General features: G+C 43.5%; 1 long non-coding RNA gene across 1 annotated transcript; it reads right to left on the bottom strand.

The window, feature by feature from the left end:
• Window positions 1–2179: 2179 nt before the first annotated feature.
• Gm31822 lies at window positions 2180–12943 on the bottom strand. The gene is made up of 3 exons (XR_380678.2): window positions 12855–12943; window positions 5888–7782; window positions 2180–2373 (listed from the first exon to the last, which is right to left on the bottom strand). It is a non-coding gene; the product is annotated as a predicted gene, 31822 (long non-coding RNA).
• Between the last annotated feature and the right edge of the window lie 995 nt (window positions 12944–13938).

The raw sequence follows: 13938 nt of genomic DNA, 5'->3' as shown, positions 1-13938 counted from the left end.
CTTCATGGGCATCTGTAAGCCCCATGGATCCCCACATTGTGCTAGGTATGTTGTCTATACCACGAGAAACAGCTTGTCTAAGCTGACTGTAGGTTTCCTGATCCCTTTCCTCTTGTCATTTGCATAGTGCATTGATTGTGGTGTGAACACATGTGTGTGCACCTGTGTATGCATGTGGGCATGAGTGTGTGTGTGCATGTGTGTGTATGTATCTCTGTGTGTGTGTGTGTGTGTATGTGTGTGTGTAAGCTAGAAATTGTCATCAGAAGTCTCCCTCAGTGACACTCCACTTTACTTTTTGAAACACAGTTTCTTAATAGAACTCCGAGATTGTCAATTCTGGTAGGCTGGCTTGCCAGTAAGTCCTAGGAAGTCTCTTCTGTTTCTAGCTGGGTAGCATTGGGATTACAGGCGTGTACCACTGCGCCCAGATTTTTAACATGATCAAACTTAGCTCTTGGATGGCCAGCACTTTACATGTTGGGCCATCTCTCTAGCCTAACTGGGGTGCTCCATTTTATCTCCCAGTATTATAAAGATCTTGGAGAAAATCTTGTTATTTTAATTGCAGAAAGGATGGAAAATGGATATTCAGAAACTAGGTCCTGATGAGCAGTCCAAGGTAAGGGGTCAGAGCTGTTTTCTGGCCACAGGTATGTTCTCCTGACCTCTCCGTTTTAATTGCTGTCTCAGTGCCACATCAAAGGCTCCACGGGGTGATGACAGTGGCCTTCTGTACCCCGGGCACTCGGTAATGGCTTTAATTCTCTGAATCCCTATGATGACTTAAATTCCCATTTGCACAGAGGTGAATAGGGGCAACAGGGCCATTTTAAAGTCTAAAGAGCTGATAGGGAGAGAGAGGTTCTCCCAGTCATGGATCCATGTGGCCTTTCAACATGAGTTTGTAAGCTAGAAACCTCATGTCCGCAGCGAGTATATTATGTGAGCTTTAAATGTTCTTGTTATTTTCTTTACAAGTAAATTCTACAGAAATCTAAGGTGACTTGCAAGACTCCCTCTCCCTTGTATGTTCTGTTGCTATGGGATGGACATCTTAATTTCCCAAAGTGTAAATGATCAAGCTCTAATCCTCAGTGGTACTGTGTTAAGGGTGGATGGTGGTCTTTCCTGCTGCCTTGTGAGAATGAGGGATGGGAATGAGGGTGTGACTCTGCCAACCTAGGAGAGGTCATCAGCGGGACCTGCGTCACTTGTCACCTTAATCGTTGGCTTTCCAGCCTCTGGAACTGGAAGAAATATTTGTGAAATCACCCAGTGTACAGCATTTTGTTACAGCAACTCAGACTATAATCCCTTTCCCTGTGAATATGATAAGCTATTGTGCCCATGGCTTTGTTCCTCATTAGAGACTGAGAACTGACCAGCAAGACTATTATGTAATCAGAAGAGTTTTAGACAAGTTTGGAAGAATGAGAGGACCAATAGAAAGGGGCCTTATTGTGAAGTATAGTAAACCAGAGAGTGGCCTCCAGGAGCTGTGTGTGATCCTTGACCAACAGATAGCAAAACAGCAGGACTTCTGTCTTGTGCCCACAGGAAGGGAATTCTGCTCATGGCCAGAGGGAGCTTGGAAGAGCATCTCTTCACAGTAGAGCCTCCAGAGAAGGATGCCTGTCGTGCATCTCAAGAGGAGTTCAGGGTTCTGTGCCTACAGCATGCACACCATGAGATAATAAATATGAACAGATTTAGCTACAAAATTGGTGATGATTTATTCTGTAACAATGGAAGTCCAATGAATCTTTCTAAAATGCATTTTAAAAAAAGTCTTGTTTGTAGTAGGTAGAAAAATGATAGAGACCCCATCTTTATTTTGAGGAGCTGAACACTGCAAAAATTTAGCTAGTCAAGAGGAACATTTCCATTTGCCCAAGAGCTGCCGTTTGCAAAGCAGTAGTGTAAATGACCATCTCAGATCAGATTTTTGATGGAGAACTCTGACGAAAAGGTTTTTTTTTTTAATTGCCTCTGAAAACACTGCCTCAAATGGGGTGACAGTGGCTAACTCCAGGATGCCTACAGAAGGTGTTAGTGGGAAGGTTAGTCATGGGGGAAAGGTGACCCCTGAGCAGATCCACACCTTCTGGCTAAAAGAAGCTCCCTTTTTCTTGGGATTGGTCAGTCTCTCAAATATATGATGTCCTTTCCTGAAGGAAGGCTACCTTCCAGATAACCAGGAGTTTCTGTGAAGGTAGCCACAGGCTGGTGATCGGTCCCAGGGTTGTTTGTCTCACTGGGGCACAGAGCCTTCCCCCTCCTCCTCTCTTCCATCCTCTAAGGAGCTTCAGTCGCATCCTTTGTTCATCAAACAAGGTTTTTGCCTGGCTCTGGGACTTGGCAATCTCTCATCTGCAAGAAGAAGACAGAACAGATGGGGATGCTAACCTTTAATTTTAAGCAGCAGCAATGTTTCCCAAAGGCACTGTATGTGCTAGAAGCTGGGCTAGGAAGTCTTACAGATGAAAGGCCTAGGTCATCCTTTCAGTTAAGTCTTCTGGAGCTGAGGTCCTAGAGGGCAGCTTTGAGTAGAGTTCTTCCAGTGCCTCCATAGAGCCTGGAATATATAGGCTTGTTTGCTGAATGAAGAATGAATGAATGAATGAATGAATGAACGAGCTGATGAGCCTATGATCATGACTGGTAGCTCTGGCTTTGATATTAGTGTCATCAGTTTCCATAACGAGAAGCCCAAGGCTCACAGCAGGTAACTAGTATCCCATGGCTGCATCCTAGATCTTATTACCCATCCAAGATCACACAGCTGTGTCCTTGGTTCTGTCCTACCTAGGGGACTGGTCATTCTGAAATGGTTGGGTCCAAGATCCAGGCAGTGTGTGATGGTGGGCAGTGAGGCTCTCTGCCAGTGCCCTCTGAGGTGCTGGAACACAGGTGCAGCAGTCTCAGAAGACTCATGAGTAGGCTTCTGATGAAGACAGATGAAGTGATCTGGGCAAGGAAGGGCAGCCTGACATAGCTTGTTACGTCCCTGTCCTGACCACCGATGTTCCTTAAATGCTTGGTTTCATATTTGGGGAAGTTGAGCATGTCCTCTTGGTGGGAACAGGAGGTCACCTGTAATGTCCATGGGCTCAAAGTAGTCTTCTTTGAAATGTCTTTGCTTCTGGGCCTCTTTAAGGAGCCCAGGATAGAGGCACTTTGAGAGAAAGGTGCAAAGGGCTAGTGACCTTGAATTAAGAATCCATACTTCAGGCTACCTCCCTAAGCTGGAACTAGAGCCTGGTAGTAGGACGCTGGTAACTCTGCTATTTATTCAGTGGAGTTTGTTTCCTGGAGGAGGAAGAGGAGGAAGAGGAGGAGGAGGAGGAGGAGGAGGAGGAGGAGGAGGAGGAGGAGGAGGAGGAGGAGGAGGAGATGCCTTTGGGCCAACCTTGGGAATCAGAATCAAGATGCAGGTGCAGCCAGAAGAACACTGCCTCCTTCCCTCACAACCTCCTCCTACTCAGTCCCACCTGCAGACACAGCTGCAAGAGCCACATCCCACTGGTATTTGGGCTTGCTCCCCTCCGCTCCGACTGATAGTAATTACACTCCCTCTCCGCACACTGGCATTACTCAATTCTTTTCCTTTCTCTGCTTCATTTCAAGATGCCACAAACAGCATTCACTCACATCCCAGCAAGCACAATTAAGATGTCATCCCTCTCTCTGTGCTTTGTTCTTTTCTAGCATCAAGTGAGGACAATTCTGGGGGATTGTTTCTTTCGATCCTCCTCCCACAATTATCTCCTTCAGTTTTCCCTCTCCTGTCTTATTGAAATTCTAAATACATAAAGCTAACTTTATTAATTTCTATCTCAAAAACTCCAACAAAGGTGTACTTATTTTCTCATATGCTTCCCACTGGAATAACGTAGTCTACTGGTGGAGACATGTACCTGCTGTTACTTGAAAAGCAAATATGTATAGACAAACTGAAGATAAGAGGTAGGGATTCTTCTGAAAAGACAATGCAGATTCATTTGCTGGCCTGGCTGGTCAAGCTCTCTCTAGAAATGCCAGGAGGTGGGATGGGAAGTGGGAAGCTGGGTGAGAAGCAGGAAGTGGGGTAGAGAGCAGGAAGCTACTGGGCAGCTTCTCCCTGTAGTCCAGCAGGGCAGGCTGGGAGGCACTGGATTTGGGAGCACGGCTCTTTCTCTTTATAACATCCAGCCAAGTCCCTGATGACTGTCTTTCAGATCTGAACATTCCTCCCCAGAATGTTGGGCACCCATGTGAACAGGTCTAAATTGAAATTCTAAATGAGTACTCACTGAAAGTTGGTTTAATACAAAGAAAGGACCACAAATGAAACCTTCTAAGCCTTCTGTACGTTTCCAATACATGTCCAGTTCTTTGGAAAAGTCATTGTTACTGGTTGAAGACAGATTTATTTAATTCCCAAATGCCACCTCCAGAGGGCACAGCTGTCTCAAAAAAAAAATTTTTTTTTTCTTTTTTAACTTCCTTCAGTTTTCTTTAGGCTTGAATAAAGGGGCTCTGCAATCTCTGATTATGATTCCTGGGATCCGAAAATGAAGCATTTAATACAATACATTTTAACATTCATTTACATTTTATGGTAGCCCATTGTCTTTTTTTTATAGGTATTTAATATGCGTACTGTATTTATGTTTTAGCGGAAAAAAAAAACCCCACCATGAAACTGGTGTTTTAAATTTGCCCCTAGCTTAAAACTCCAATAATTTTCACAAGTGACTCTAAACATAGTCCACTAACAAGTTTTTACTATTAAAATGTATTTATAAGGTTACTTGTTTGACATTGTATTTCCAAGAGAGCATTTAAAGTGGGTCTCCTAAAGTAAAATATAGAATCGCGTCCAGATCCTGGTGTGGCTTTAAAGCTTTATGTGTTTTCTAGGGTGCAACGCTGTGTCCAGAATAAAGGCACTGGAAGCTTTTCATTCTTGAAGCAGCACAGACCATTTGGGGGGCTTTACTTTGCAACATCAAAATTTATGGTGACTAGTTATTTTAAAATGCTTCTTATTTATCTGCAGAGGAGGAGAAGTTGACAAGAATCTGCTCTGAAAAGAATGACGTTATTTTGTTTTAGAACATACATCGAACAATTCATCTCTCCCCTTTTGTCTCCTATATCTCTGCTGTGTTTAGTGTGTTTAGTGTGAAATTGAATCATGTTGGGCTAAATTCTAAGAACAGGCAGGCAATTTACATAGAATTTCCCCTGTGTTTTCTTTAAGCTTTTACTGGCTGTTCACTGGAAGTGTGGGGAAAGTCTTTTTTCTTTTCTTGGTCTCCTCCCACCCCCCACCTGCAGGTAACATTACGCACACAGAAAGTCACCAGAAGATGAAAAAGAGATGGGAGTATTTAAAACGCAACATCTAGCTACATATGTAAAAGTCTTTAAGGTTTTAGAATGCTATTTCTTTGTTGGAATGAAAAATGTTTGTGGTTGCTAACAGGGTAGGTGATGGTCAACTTTCAGGTTTGTGTTTTGTAAAAGGGCAAAGGGAGCAGTTGTCAGAACAGGGTTCTCTGTAGGGGGTCCTGCTCAGGATCTGGTGTTGGCTGAACACTTGGTACAAGAGGAGGAAATATCCCTGACATCAGGGCAAGCCGCTAAGCCGCTTGGCACTGATATGTATGGAACAGTTAGAAAATCAGTGCATTTCTCTCTCTTCTATTGGGCTTCAGTAAATTAAATGTTAGTCTACTGATATATTCTTTGGCCTTGTATCCTTTGGTCTTGCCTGCCTGTAGAGACAATAGAAGACCGTGGATGGCAAAGAGGATGTATGAAATATCTTCTCTTCGTTCCATCACAATCACTCCTGTTAAAACAAAAGAGCTTTCCACAAATAGCTCAAGAGAGTTACCTTTGGAGTTGTTGATAAGGTAGAGGGGAATCGGAGAGGCCACTGTGCAGTCCAAACGCATTCTGGAGTGCTTTTGTGTAGGCCAATGTGTGGGCACCTTTCCGGCAAGGAAGAGGTAGTTTGCAAGGAATTGATTACAAGCATTTTGGATTGTTTTTTTGCATGATCATTCTTCTGAATTCAGAGTATAAGCTGGAGGAGGTACGGTAGAGAAGGACAGAGTTAGATCAAGTATCTAAAATGGGAAGGATTGGGAACCAAGACCTTTGAAAGAGCAGGAATGACTAGACTAAAGTTCTGCTCTCTTCTCTTTTCTTACCCCATTTCATCTACACAACAGAACTTCCAGCATTCACCAGTAGATGTTAAGCATTGCAAGGGATCCAACACCATGCAAACTGAGCAACACAGTCAGCCACCAGAAGCAACCACCTCCCATAGAGGATCTGCTACATGAGCTAATGGGGTGTGTCTGTGTGGTGCCTCCAGACTATGGAAGGAGATTTTATTAGGTGGTGATCTCTGAAGTTGCCTGCCAATGAAAATGCTGCCTAAATCCATTTTGAGCTCTAACGACACTAATTTCCTAGAATCAAAGATGGTTTTGTACAAATACTCAAGTGTCCTAAAGAAATCTGAGCTGAAGACCTCCAAGCTGGGAGTGTGTCCTCATTAGATTAAGGGTACAGCATCTAATTTGGGGGTCCTGTTTCTTGGTCAGTGCAGTCTATTAGCCTAGGGACAAGTGTTAATTATATAGGTAGCTCAGATTTCTGTCCCTGGCTGTTTACTGTGTTTATAATTCTAATCCAATTAGGAATGCATTAAGAATGCTAATGCTATTTGTAAGAATTTACAAGTAAATTCCTTCCTGTAATAGATGGAGCTTTGGTATAGTGAGACACAACCTGATTTTGAAGTCTGGGTGTTCTTCTATCACCCTTGCTGAAAGTCTTGCAGAACTTTCTGGAGAACTGTGATGTAGATTCTTCTAGCTGCCAGCACCGTTTCCAAGGAGGAGAGTGCAAAGGCTGATAGGCTAAACAACTGAACAGCTCCTGGTTTTGCTTTTTGCTCTCACAGCATCTCTTGGTTGCCTGCATGTCCATGTAGACTAAATACCCTGCTAGGAGCAGTATCTAACTCTGTGTTGCAGATGGAGCACAATGCATTATTGATACCCAACAAAGAGCCATACCAGAGTCATCAAAATAATCAACAGTATCTCATCTCTTGTTTACCAATGATGTCATTTTAGTCCAATGTAGTTATGGGTTCATTTTCTGCAAGTGGGCTCTGAAACGTGGCATCATACCACTGTGGTTAGTGTAAGTAGTCTCCTGGTGACACTAGGAGGACAATTGCTCTGCACAGGAAGGCCACACGTATGGCAGGCAGAAAAGAAACAGGTCATGTTATCCCAAGTTGTATTGTACCATTTCAAAGTCCTCTTGGTGACATTTGCTGTGGTCTGGATAGGTCTCTATAGTTTGTATTCTCCTCAGAGTGATTTAAGGTCCAGGCTCACATTTTGATGTTTAATTCCTGAGGTCGTACTGTGAAGCGCTGAAGTTTGAGGTTCCATGGTCCTGGAAAGAATGAGATTTTACATTCCGATTCTCTAAGGAAAGACCCAGTTGTTTCTACTTTGTAGTTTATGCCAATGGCCTTGTCTCTTGTCCTCTTAGTAGTGTTTTCTTTCTTAAGTAAACTGGTCACGATGGAAGGAGGCCCATCAGGATGCTGTGGTCACATAAATGACAAGCTGCGTGTCTGACAACGTGATTCTTACAGCAAACAACGGTTCCAGTCATCAAGCTGGAAGGCTGTCTTGCATGGTCCAGAGCCCTCCGGGGTCATGTTTGTAGTAACCTTTCAAAGACATCCTCTGCTCACTATCGAGAAAAAAACAGGGACAGGAGGATGAAGCGCTTTGGATGCATCCCATGGGGTTATGTTCTCTGCCCGCCCCTCTTGGTTGCCCCAGGTGGATTTTGATCTCCCTGGTACCTTAATTACAATAATGATACTTAGGAGAATTTAAAACAGACAACTGCAAAAAGAAAAACAATAGTGAGGGAGAGAGTCGGGGACCATCCCAGTGAGCCGGGCTCTGCAGACAGTTCACCACTGGCTTTACAGACAAAGAGTTTCCCATGTACTGGCTGCTCTTCCCTCTACATCCTTCAGACATTTCTTCCCTGCCTCCCCCTCCCAAACAGCTTACAGCATCTTATGGCGAATGGCTATTCTAACTTCTCCTTCCTATTACCAAACACAACAGCAATGCTGTGGCTACATTTTAGGGCTGAAACTGGTGGCTTCACAGTCACTCCTTGAAGACACAGTGCAGTTGCTGTTTTACATCTTTTTCCTCCTCCTTTGAATCTGACTTTTCTCTTAGCCCAAGCGTTTTGCTTATTTTTTTTTAAATCGCTTTTTCAAAGGAATAACTGAAAGTTGTTCGACAAATTCATCTTTCATTTTACATTGTGTTTCTTAGTCAAAACAAACAAACAAACAAACAACCACCCTGAAAAATGAAAACCAGCGAAAAGCCTACCAGACCAGAGACCCAAAGTGAAGCTGATATCCCAGAGGGAGAAGGGAGAGAGGCGAGGATGTCCCAAGTAATCAGTTTGGATGATTTCTGTGCTAAATGACAGGATCAAGAAGAAAAATTTTGAAATTGATTTTTAAGACTGTCTGTAAAGGGAGGCTGAAATGAATATTAAGTGATTTCTCTGGAGCTGTCAGAAATAATCATGGGAGAAGAGTCAGGCCCAGTCTTGCCGCTGATGACAGGATCAGGGAATTTAGAGTCAGGCAGATTGAAGATGAATTTCTGCACTCCAATTTTTAAAGAAATATTAATGAGAAGGAGGAAAAGGAATTGCAGTACAGGAGGGTCCTAGGAGTAGGCATGAGCTATAGGAAGGAGGGGGGAAGACATAGGACTGTATTTTTAAGTGTTTGGAAAGTGCTTGGATGGGTGTGAGTTGGGCTCTGCAGACCTCGGGCATCAAGCAGGGTGTGTCAGAGAGATGTGGGTATAAGGGTGGACCTATCTGCATGTCTACACTCGATTCTCCCTGTCCCATCTCTCTCATCAGAAGCCATATACAGTTGTTCGGTTGGAGTGGGGCTCTAGGTTGGCTGTTGAACCAGCCCATATGGCATGTGAATGGAATTCATGCCTTTAGACTCATTAGCACCATGTTGGAATCAACAGAGTTAGCCAGCTAATTAATACAGAGTTGTACTGGGTGTTCTCTGGGATTTGGAATCAGTTTCCCTTAAATTAGCCATGTCAATTACCACAAGTCCATAGATACTAAGAGTTGCAAAAAGCTCTGGCAGGTTTTAGAACCAGATAGGGAAATATGGAGAGCTGGAATTTAAAAAATAAATCTATATGGAGGAAAACACCCAGTTGACTAGACTTGTGCTTTTCCAGCCCACTGGTGACAATCAGCACAGCTTGGTGAAGGGCTGATATCTTCCTGGGCTACTTTTTCTGTATTCTGTTTTCAAACACTTTACAATTTCCTTCCCCTATTGTCTCTTGAGCCTGTGAACTGGAAATCAGCCTTCTTTGGTTTCCACTTATCCTTGTAGAGGTGAACAGTGAAGATCGCTCTCCCTGCCTTTTGCCAATGATAACTTAGTTTCATTGCTTTGGAGACTTGCCCATTTCCTTTTGTCTCACGGATTCTATATCACCTTCCCTGGCCCCTACTGAGCAAAGACATGGTGGTTTTATTATTTAATATAAGCCAGTGCTTCCCGGTGCTGAACTGTCTTGACTAGAGAGGGTGCTTCTGGCCTCTAGCCTCTATTTTGCAAAAGATAGCCCTCCAGACTATTACGTGGTACTTACTGTTGCTCAGTTCTTTCTAGGTTGGGAAACCCTAATCTAAATCTACTCCATTATCTCCTCTGAGATTTCTGTGCTGAGATGTAAACAACGGCCTTGTTCCCTTCAGCAGTAATGCCTCTATGAATGGTCAAGTTGTTCCTGTCAACTTCATCTTCTTAAGGTTTCCTTGGTCCCCCACCCTCTCTGTGTCAGATCTCCAGCCTTTTATTTACCTTCTCCTTTGCCTCTTGGACAAAGCCTTTCACCACTTAAGTTAGCCAGGGTAGTTTTCTGTTGCCAAGGATTCTAAATTGGTTTGGTATAGATGGTGGCTTGTTTTCCAGTCTTTGTCAGATGGTACTTTATAAATGGATAGTGTCTTCTGGAAGATTTTTGTGCTTATTAACTATTAAGCAGTCAGTTGTGCTGGAGGTCAAACTAAGGAGGCAGAATCCCTAGACAAGAGAGCTTTCTGTTCGAAACTCTTTTCCCAACTGTGTGGACATTTGCTGGGCTCTACTGCCAAAGTCAATCAATAGGCCAATGGATCACCTATGTTCTCTCTGTAAAGTAGAGAAATTGAAAGTTTCTTAAAATGATAGGGTTTCCAAATGTAATTTAAAAGAGAAAAACAAAACAACAACAGACAGTGACTTCCCATATTTGAAACCTGTCTCTTGACTACCTCAGTGTTTTGAACGTGTACAATGTCTAAGCCAACAACTAGAGATAGCTTCTTTCCCCCCAACAAAACTCTTTGCATTTCAAGATTTACACGAAGTCTCCATAAGTCTTCTTTATGAATTCTTAATCTCAGGACTGGTTCTGAGCTTGGAACTTCATTCATTTAAGCAGGAGAAATGTTGCTCAAATTAACATGAACCGGTCAGCAGAGTCATTTCATTACTGAGGTCAGACTCCAGACTGTTGCTTGAGTGAGTTTAGCTGTTGGGAGACCAGGGGGTCTGCCTCATAAAAAGACCTGTTTTGTTGGAAGCTTCTTCACGAAGTGCATGGCTTGGAATATGTTAAGCTCTTCTTTAGTGAACAAAGTCATAAAAATATGTGAGCACACAGACAAGGATTCATGTCTGGGATCTCATGGGGCTCACTGTCTTTCCAAGACTGGTTTGCTTGTCTTTCCTTTCCTTTCCTTTTTTTTTTCATTTAAGATGCCAGCAAAAAGCCGTGGTATTTTATTTTTGTCTCTGGTAAATTGCTCTAGAAACTTAAACAAATTAAATATCCTGTTCTTGTGTTGCTGAGACTCACTGGAGGAAATTCAATCTCTGTAGTCTGATGGCTTGGGAGAAGAACAGCAGCTCATAAGATACAGTTTTTAATCACTTTTGTGAAATCGTTACGGATGTGTTCAGTTAAGGGAAGGCTGGGGTGTTCAGAATCACCTGGAATGGCAGGCAGCTGTGCTGTCTAAGGAAGAACAAAATAGTAGGAAGGTTTTTGGAGGTGTGTGTGTGTGTGTGTGTGAGAGTATGTGTGTGTGTGTGAGTGTGTGTGTGTGTGTGTGTGAGAGTATGTGTGTGTGTGTGAGTGTGTGTGTGTGTGAGTGTATGTGTGTGTGAGTATGTGTGTGTGTGTGAGTGTGTATGTGTGTGAGTGTGTGTGTGAGAGAGTGTGTGTGTGTGTGTGTGTGTGTGTATGTGTGTGTGTGTGAGTGTGTGTGAGTGTGTGTAAAAATTCTGTCCTGTTGCTTTTGACATTTAGGAACTAATTTCCTTCTTTCATTGCCCCCTTCCTCCTCTGTCCTTTCCTTCCTCTCTTCCTTTATGTCTTACTGTCTTCAGTGTTAAGGCAGAACTTAGGGCCTATGCTGGGAAGTATAGCAATATCCCTAGCTCTTAGGACATGATTTCCTATATAGTATATTAGTGATCCTTAATTAAAAAAACACATTGAGAGCATTTTGAAACAAATTTAGAAGTTTGTCTTAATAAAAAGTAATAATTAAAGGTCATGATGAAATGAAGGCAAAGTAATGGAAATTAGCAGGTGACTCGTAAGAGCTGTCTAGGAGAATGAACGGGGACCCTATTGTTCTTTGATTCCCAATCATCAAACAAGATTCTTTCTTTCTTTCTTTCTTTCTTTCTTTCTTTCTTTCTTTCTTTCTTTCTTTCTTTCTTTCTTTCTTTCTTCCCTTCCCTTCCCTTCCCTCCCCTCCCCTCCCCTCCCCTCCCCTCCCCTCCCCTCCCCTCCCCTTTCTTTCTTTCTTTCTTTCTTTCTTTCTTTCTTTCTTTCTTTCTTTCTTTCTTTCTTTCTTTCTTTCTTTCTTCCTGGCCTGTCCTGGAACTCACTCTGTAGACCAGGCTGGCCTCGAACTCAGAAATCCATCTGCCTCTGGGATTAAAGGTGTGCTCCACCACACCTGGCCACAAGATTATTTCTAGGGGCCGGAGCAATGGCTAAGCAGTTAAGAGCACTGGCTGCTCTTTCAGAGGATAAGGGTTCAATTCCTAGTTCCCACAGGGTGGCCCTCAACCAGGGGTAACTCCAATTCCAGGGGGTCTGATTCTCAATTCTGGCCACCACGGAAAACAACATCTCCCTATTGGTGTAGAAATGGGTTTGTAGGACACACACAGAGAGGGAAGGGGGAGGGAGAGGGGGAGGGGGAGGGAATTTCTGAAAACATAGCACTGTTTCCTTTTGAGGTTTTCTTCAGCAAACCCTCAGAATGGAACAGTTAGAAAGTCACAGTGGTGCTCAGGTTCCGGGGCCTGGGTGGTAAATGGTTAATTTTTGCAGGCTTCCAGCTTTAGACAGGAGCTTCTTGACGCTCAGAACTGTCTGGCTTGGATCCTTTTCATGAAACCCCACCCCACACACCAGCTTGACCTCTCAGTTGGAATATTACATTTAAAGGGCAACCAGAAACCAAATGAATGGGAGACTGCAGCATCGTTCAAATGTCACTAAAAAAAAATTCTCTGAAGTGAAGACTCAAGTCCTTTGGGATGAAGGAACTGTCACCCTTACCCCCTCCTCCCTCTGCTTAGCTCTCAGCTCTCTCCCTCTCTCTGGCTCAAAGTCCCTCTGCCCTCTCCCTGCGCTCCCCCCTCCCCTGCGCAGCCCTTCTCCCACACACACCTGAGCTGTGGTATGAAATTCAAGTTGGAGTGTATGCCCTGGAGGCTGAACTATGCAAGAAGTGTCACCCGCGGAGGTGTTTCCTTTCTGAATGTCACTGTTTAACTTGAGGGTCCTGTTATTCTTGTGTGAATGAAATGTCAGAAATGAATTTCACCGTGTAATTTCCCGGGCAGCAGCGGGCCTTTGGCGTCTGTCATCGAATCAGGGGTTTTACCCTTGGTCTCCTGCCATGTTTAGGGTTTTGACCTATCCCTTTGAGCATTGATGATCCTACCTCTCAATACACCGGAAGTGGAGGGCTCTGTTGCCAGGCGTGACTTCTTCTTTCATAGGTTTTGCTTATTATTATTTTTAAGACATGAAGTGTCACAAATCCTGTCACCTGAACAGTGTCGCTTTGTGATTAATCTTGTGTGTCTCTATTTTCATTCTCGGCATTGGCTGATGAAATGGGGGTTCATTACACAAAAGCCTCAGCCCTCGGTTTCTGAAATGAAGGGCCCAGTCCTGTTTGCTGAAAACAGTAGTTCAGGGGAAAAGAGTTGGTGTACTAAGTCCGGAAAAAATGTGATGGTCTTTATACAGAATCAAGCTTAATTGGAAAGAAGGAAAACTTAAGTTTTCCTTTCCCCACAGTGAAGATTTTGAAAAAAATCCCACTGCTCTGAAGTCAGAGGACGGATTTTATAAAGTACAAGCAGATTGTCTTTGAACTGAATTTTAAAGCTCAGCTGTCAGACTTGACAAGCTCCCGAATTCAATTTTCAAACTAAAACTTAGAAAACTGGGGAAGACAGCACAGTCTCCTTGGTTCTTTTCAAAAGAAGAGGCGACAGGCCAGACCAGGTCGGGTAGGGTGGGGTGGGCGGTGAGGGGTGGGGGGCAGATGCTGTTCGTTCCTCCTAACTTGCTCTGGCTTGTGCTGTATTTGGGAGACAGGATGGATGATACGAAGAGCTCTAGCAGCTTGAACTAGCTGAGATGTAATGACCATGACAGGTAGCCTAGCTCTTCTTCCTGAGAACACAAATGATGCTGAACACTGGTGATCCTTGCCCAGAATCAAGGTTCTTCATGGTTG

Source organism: Mus musculus, chromosome 10 (assembly GCF_000001635.26).
Source record: "Mus musculus strain C57BL/6J chromosome 10, GRCm38.p6 C57BL/6J".
Lineage (NCBI taxonomy): Eukaryota > Metazoa > Chordata > Mammalia > Rodentia > Muridae > Mus > Mus musculus.
The sequence above is the reverse complement of the archived record's forward strand: the minus strand, read 5'-3'. Positions and strand labels throughout refer to the sequence as shown.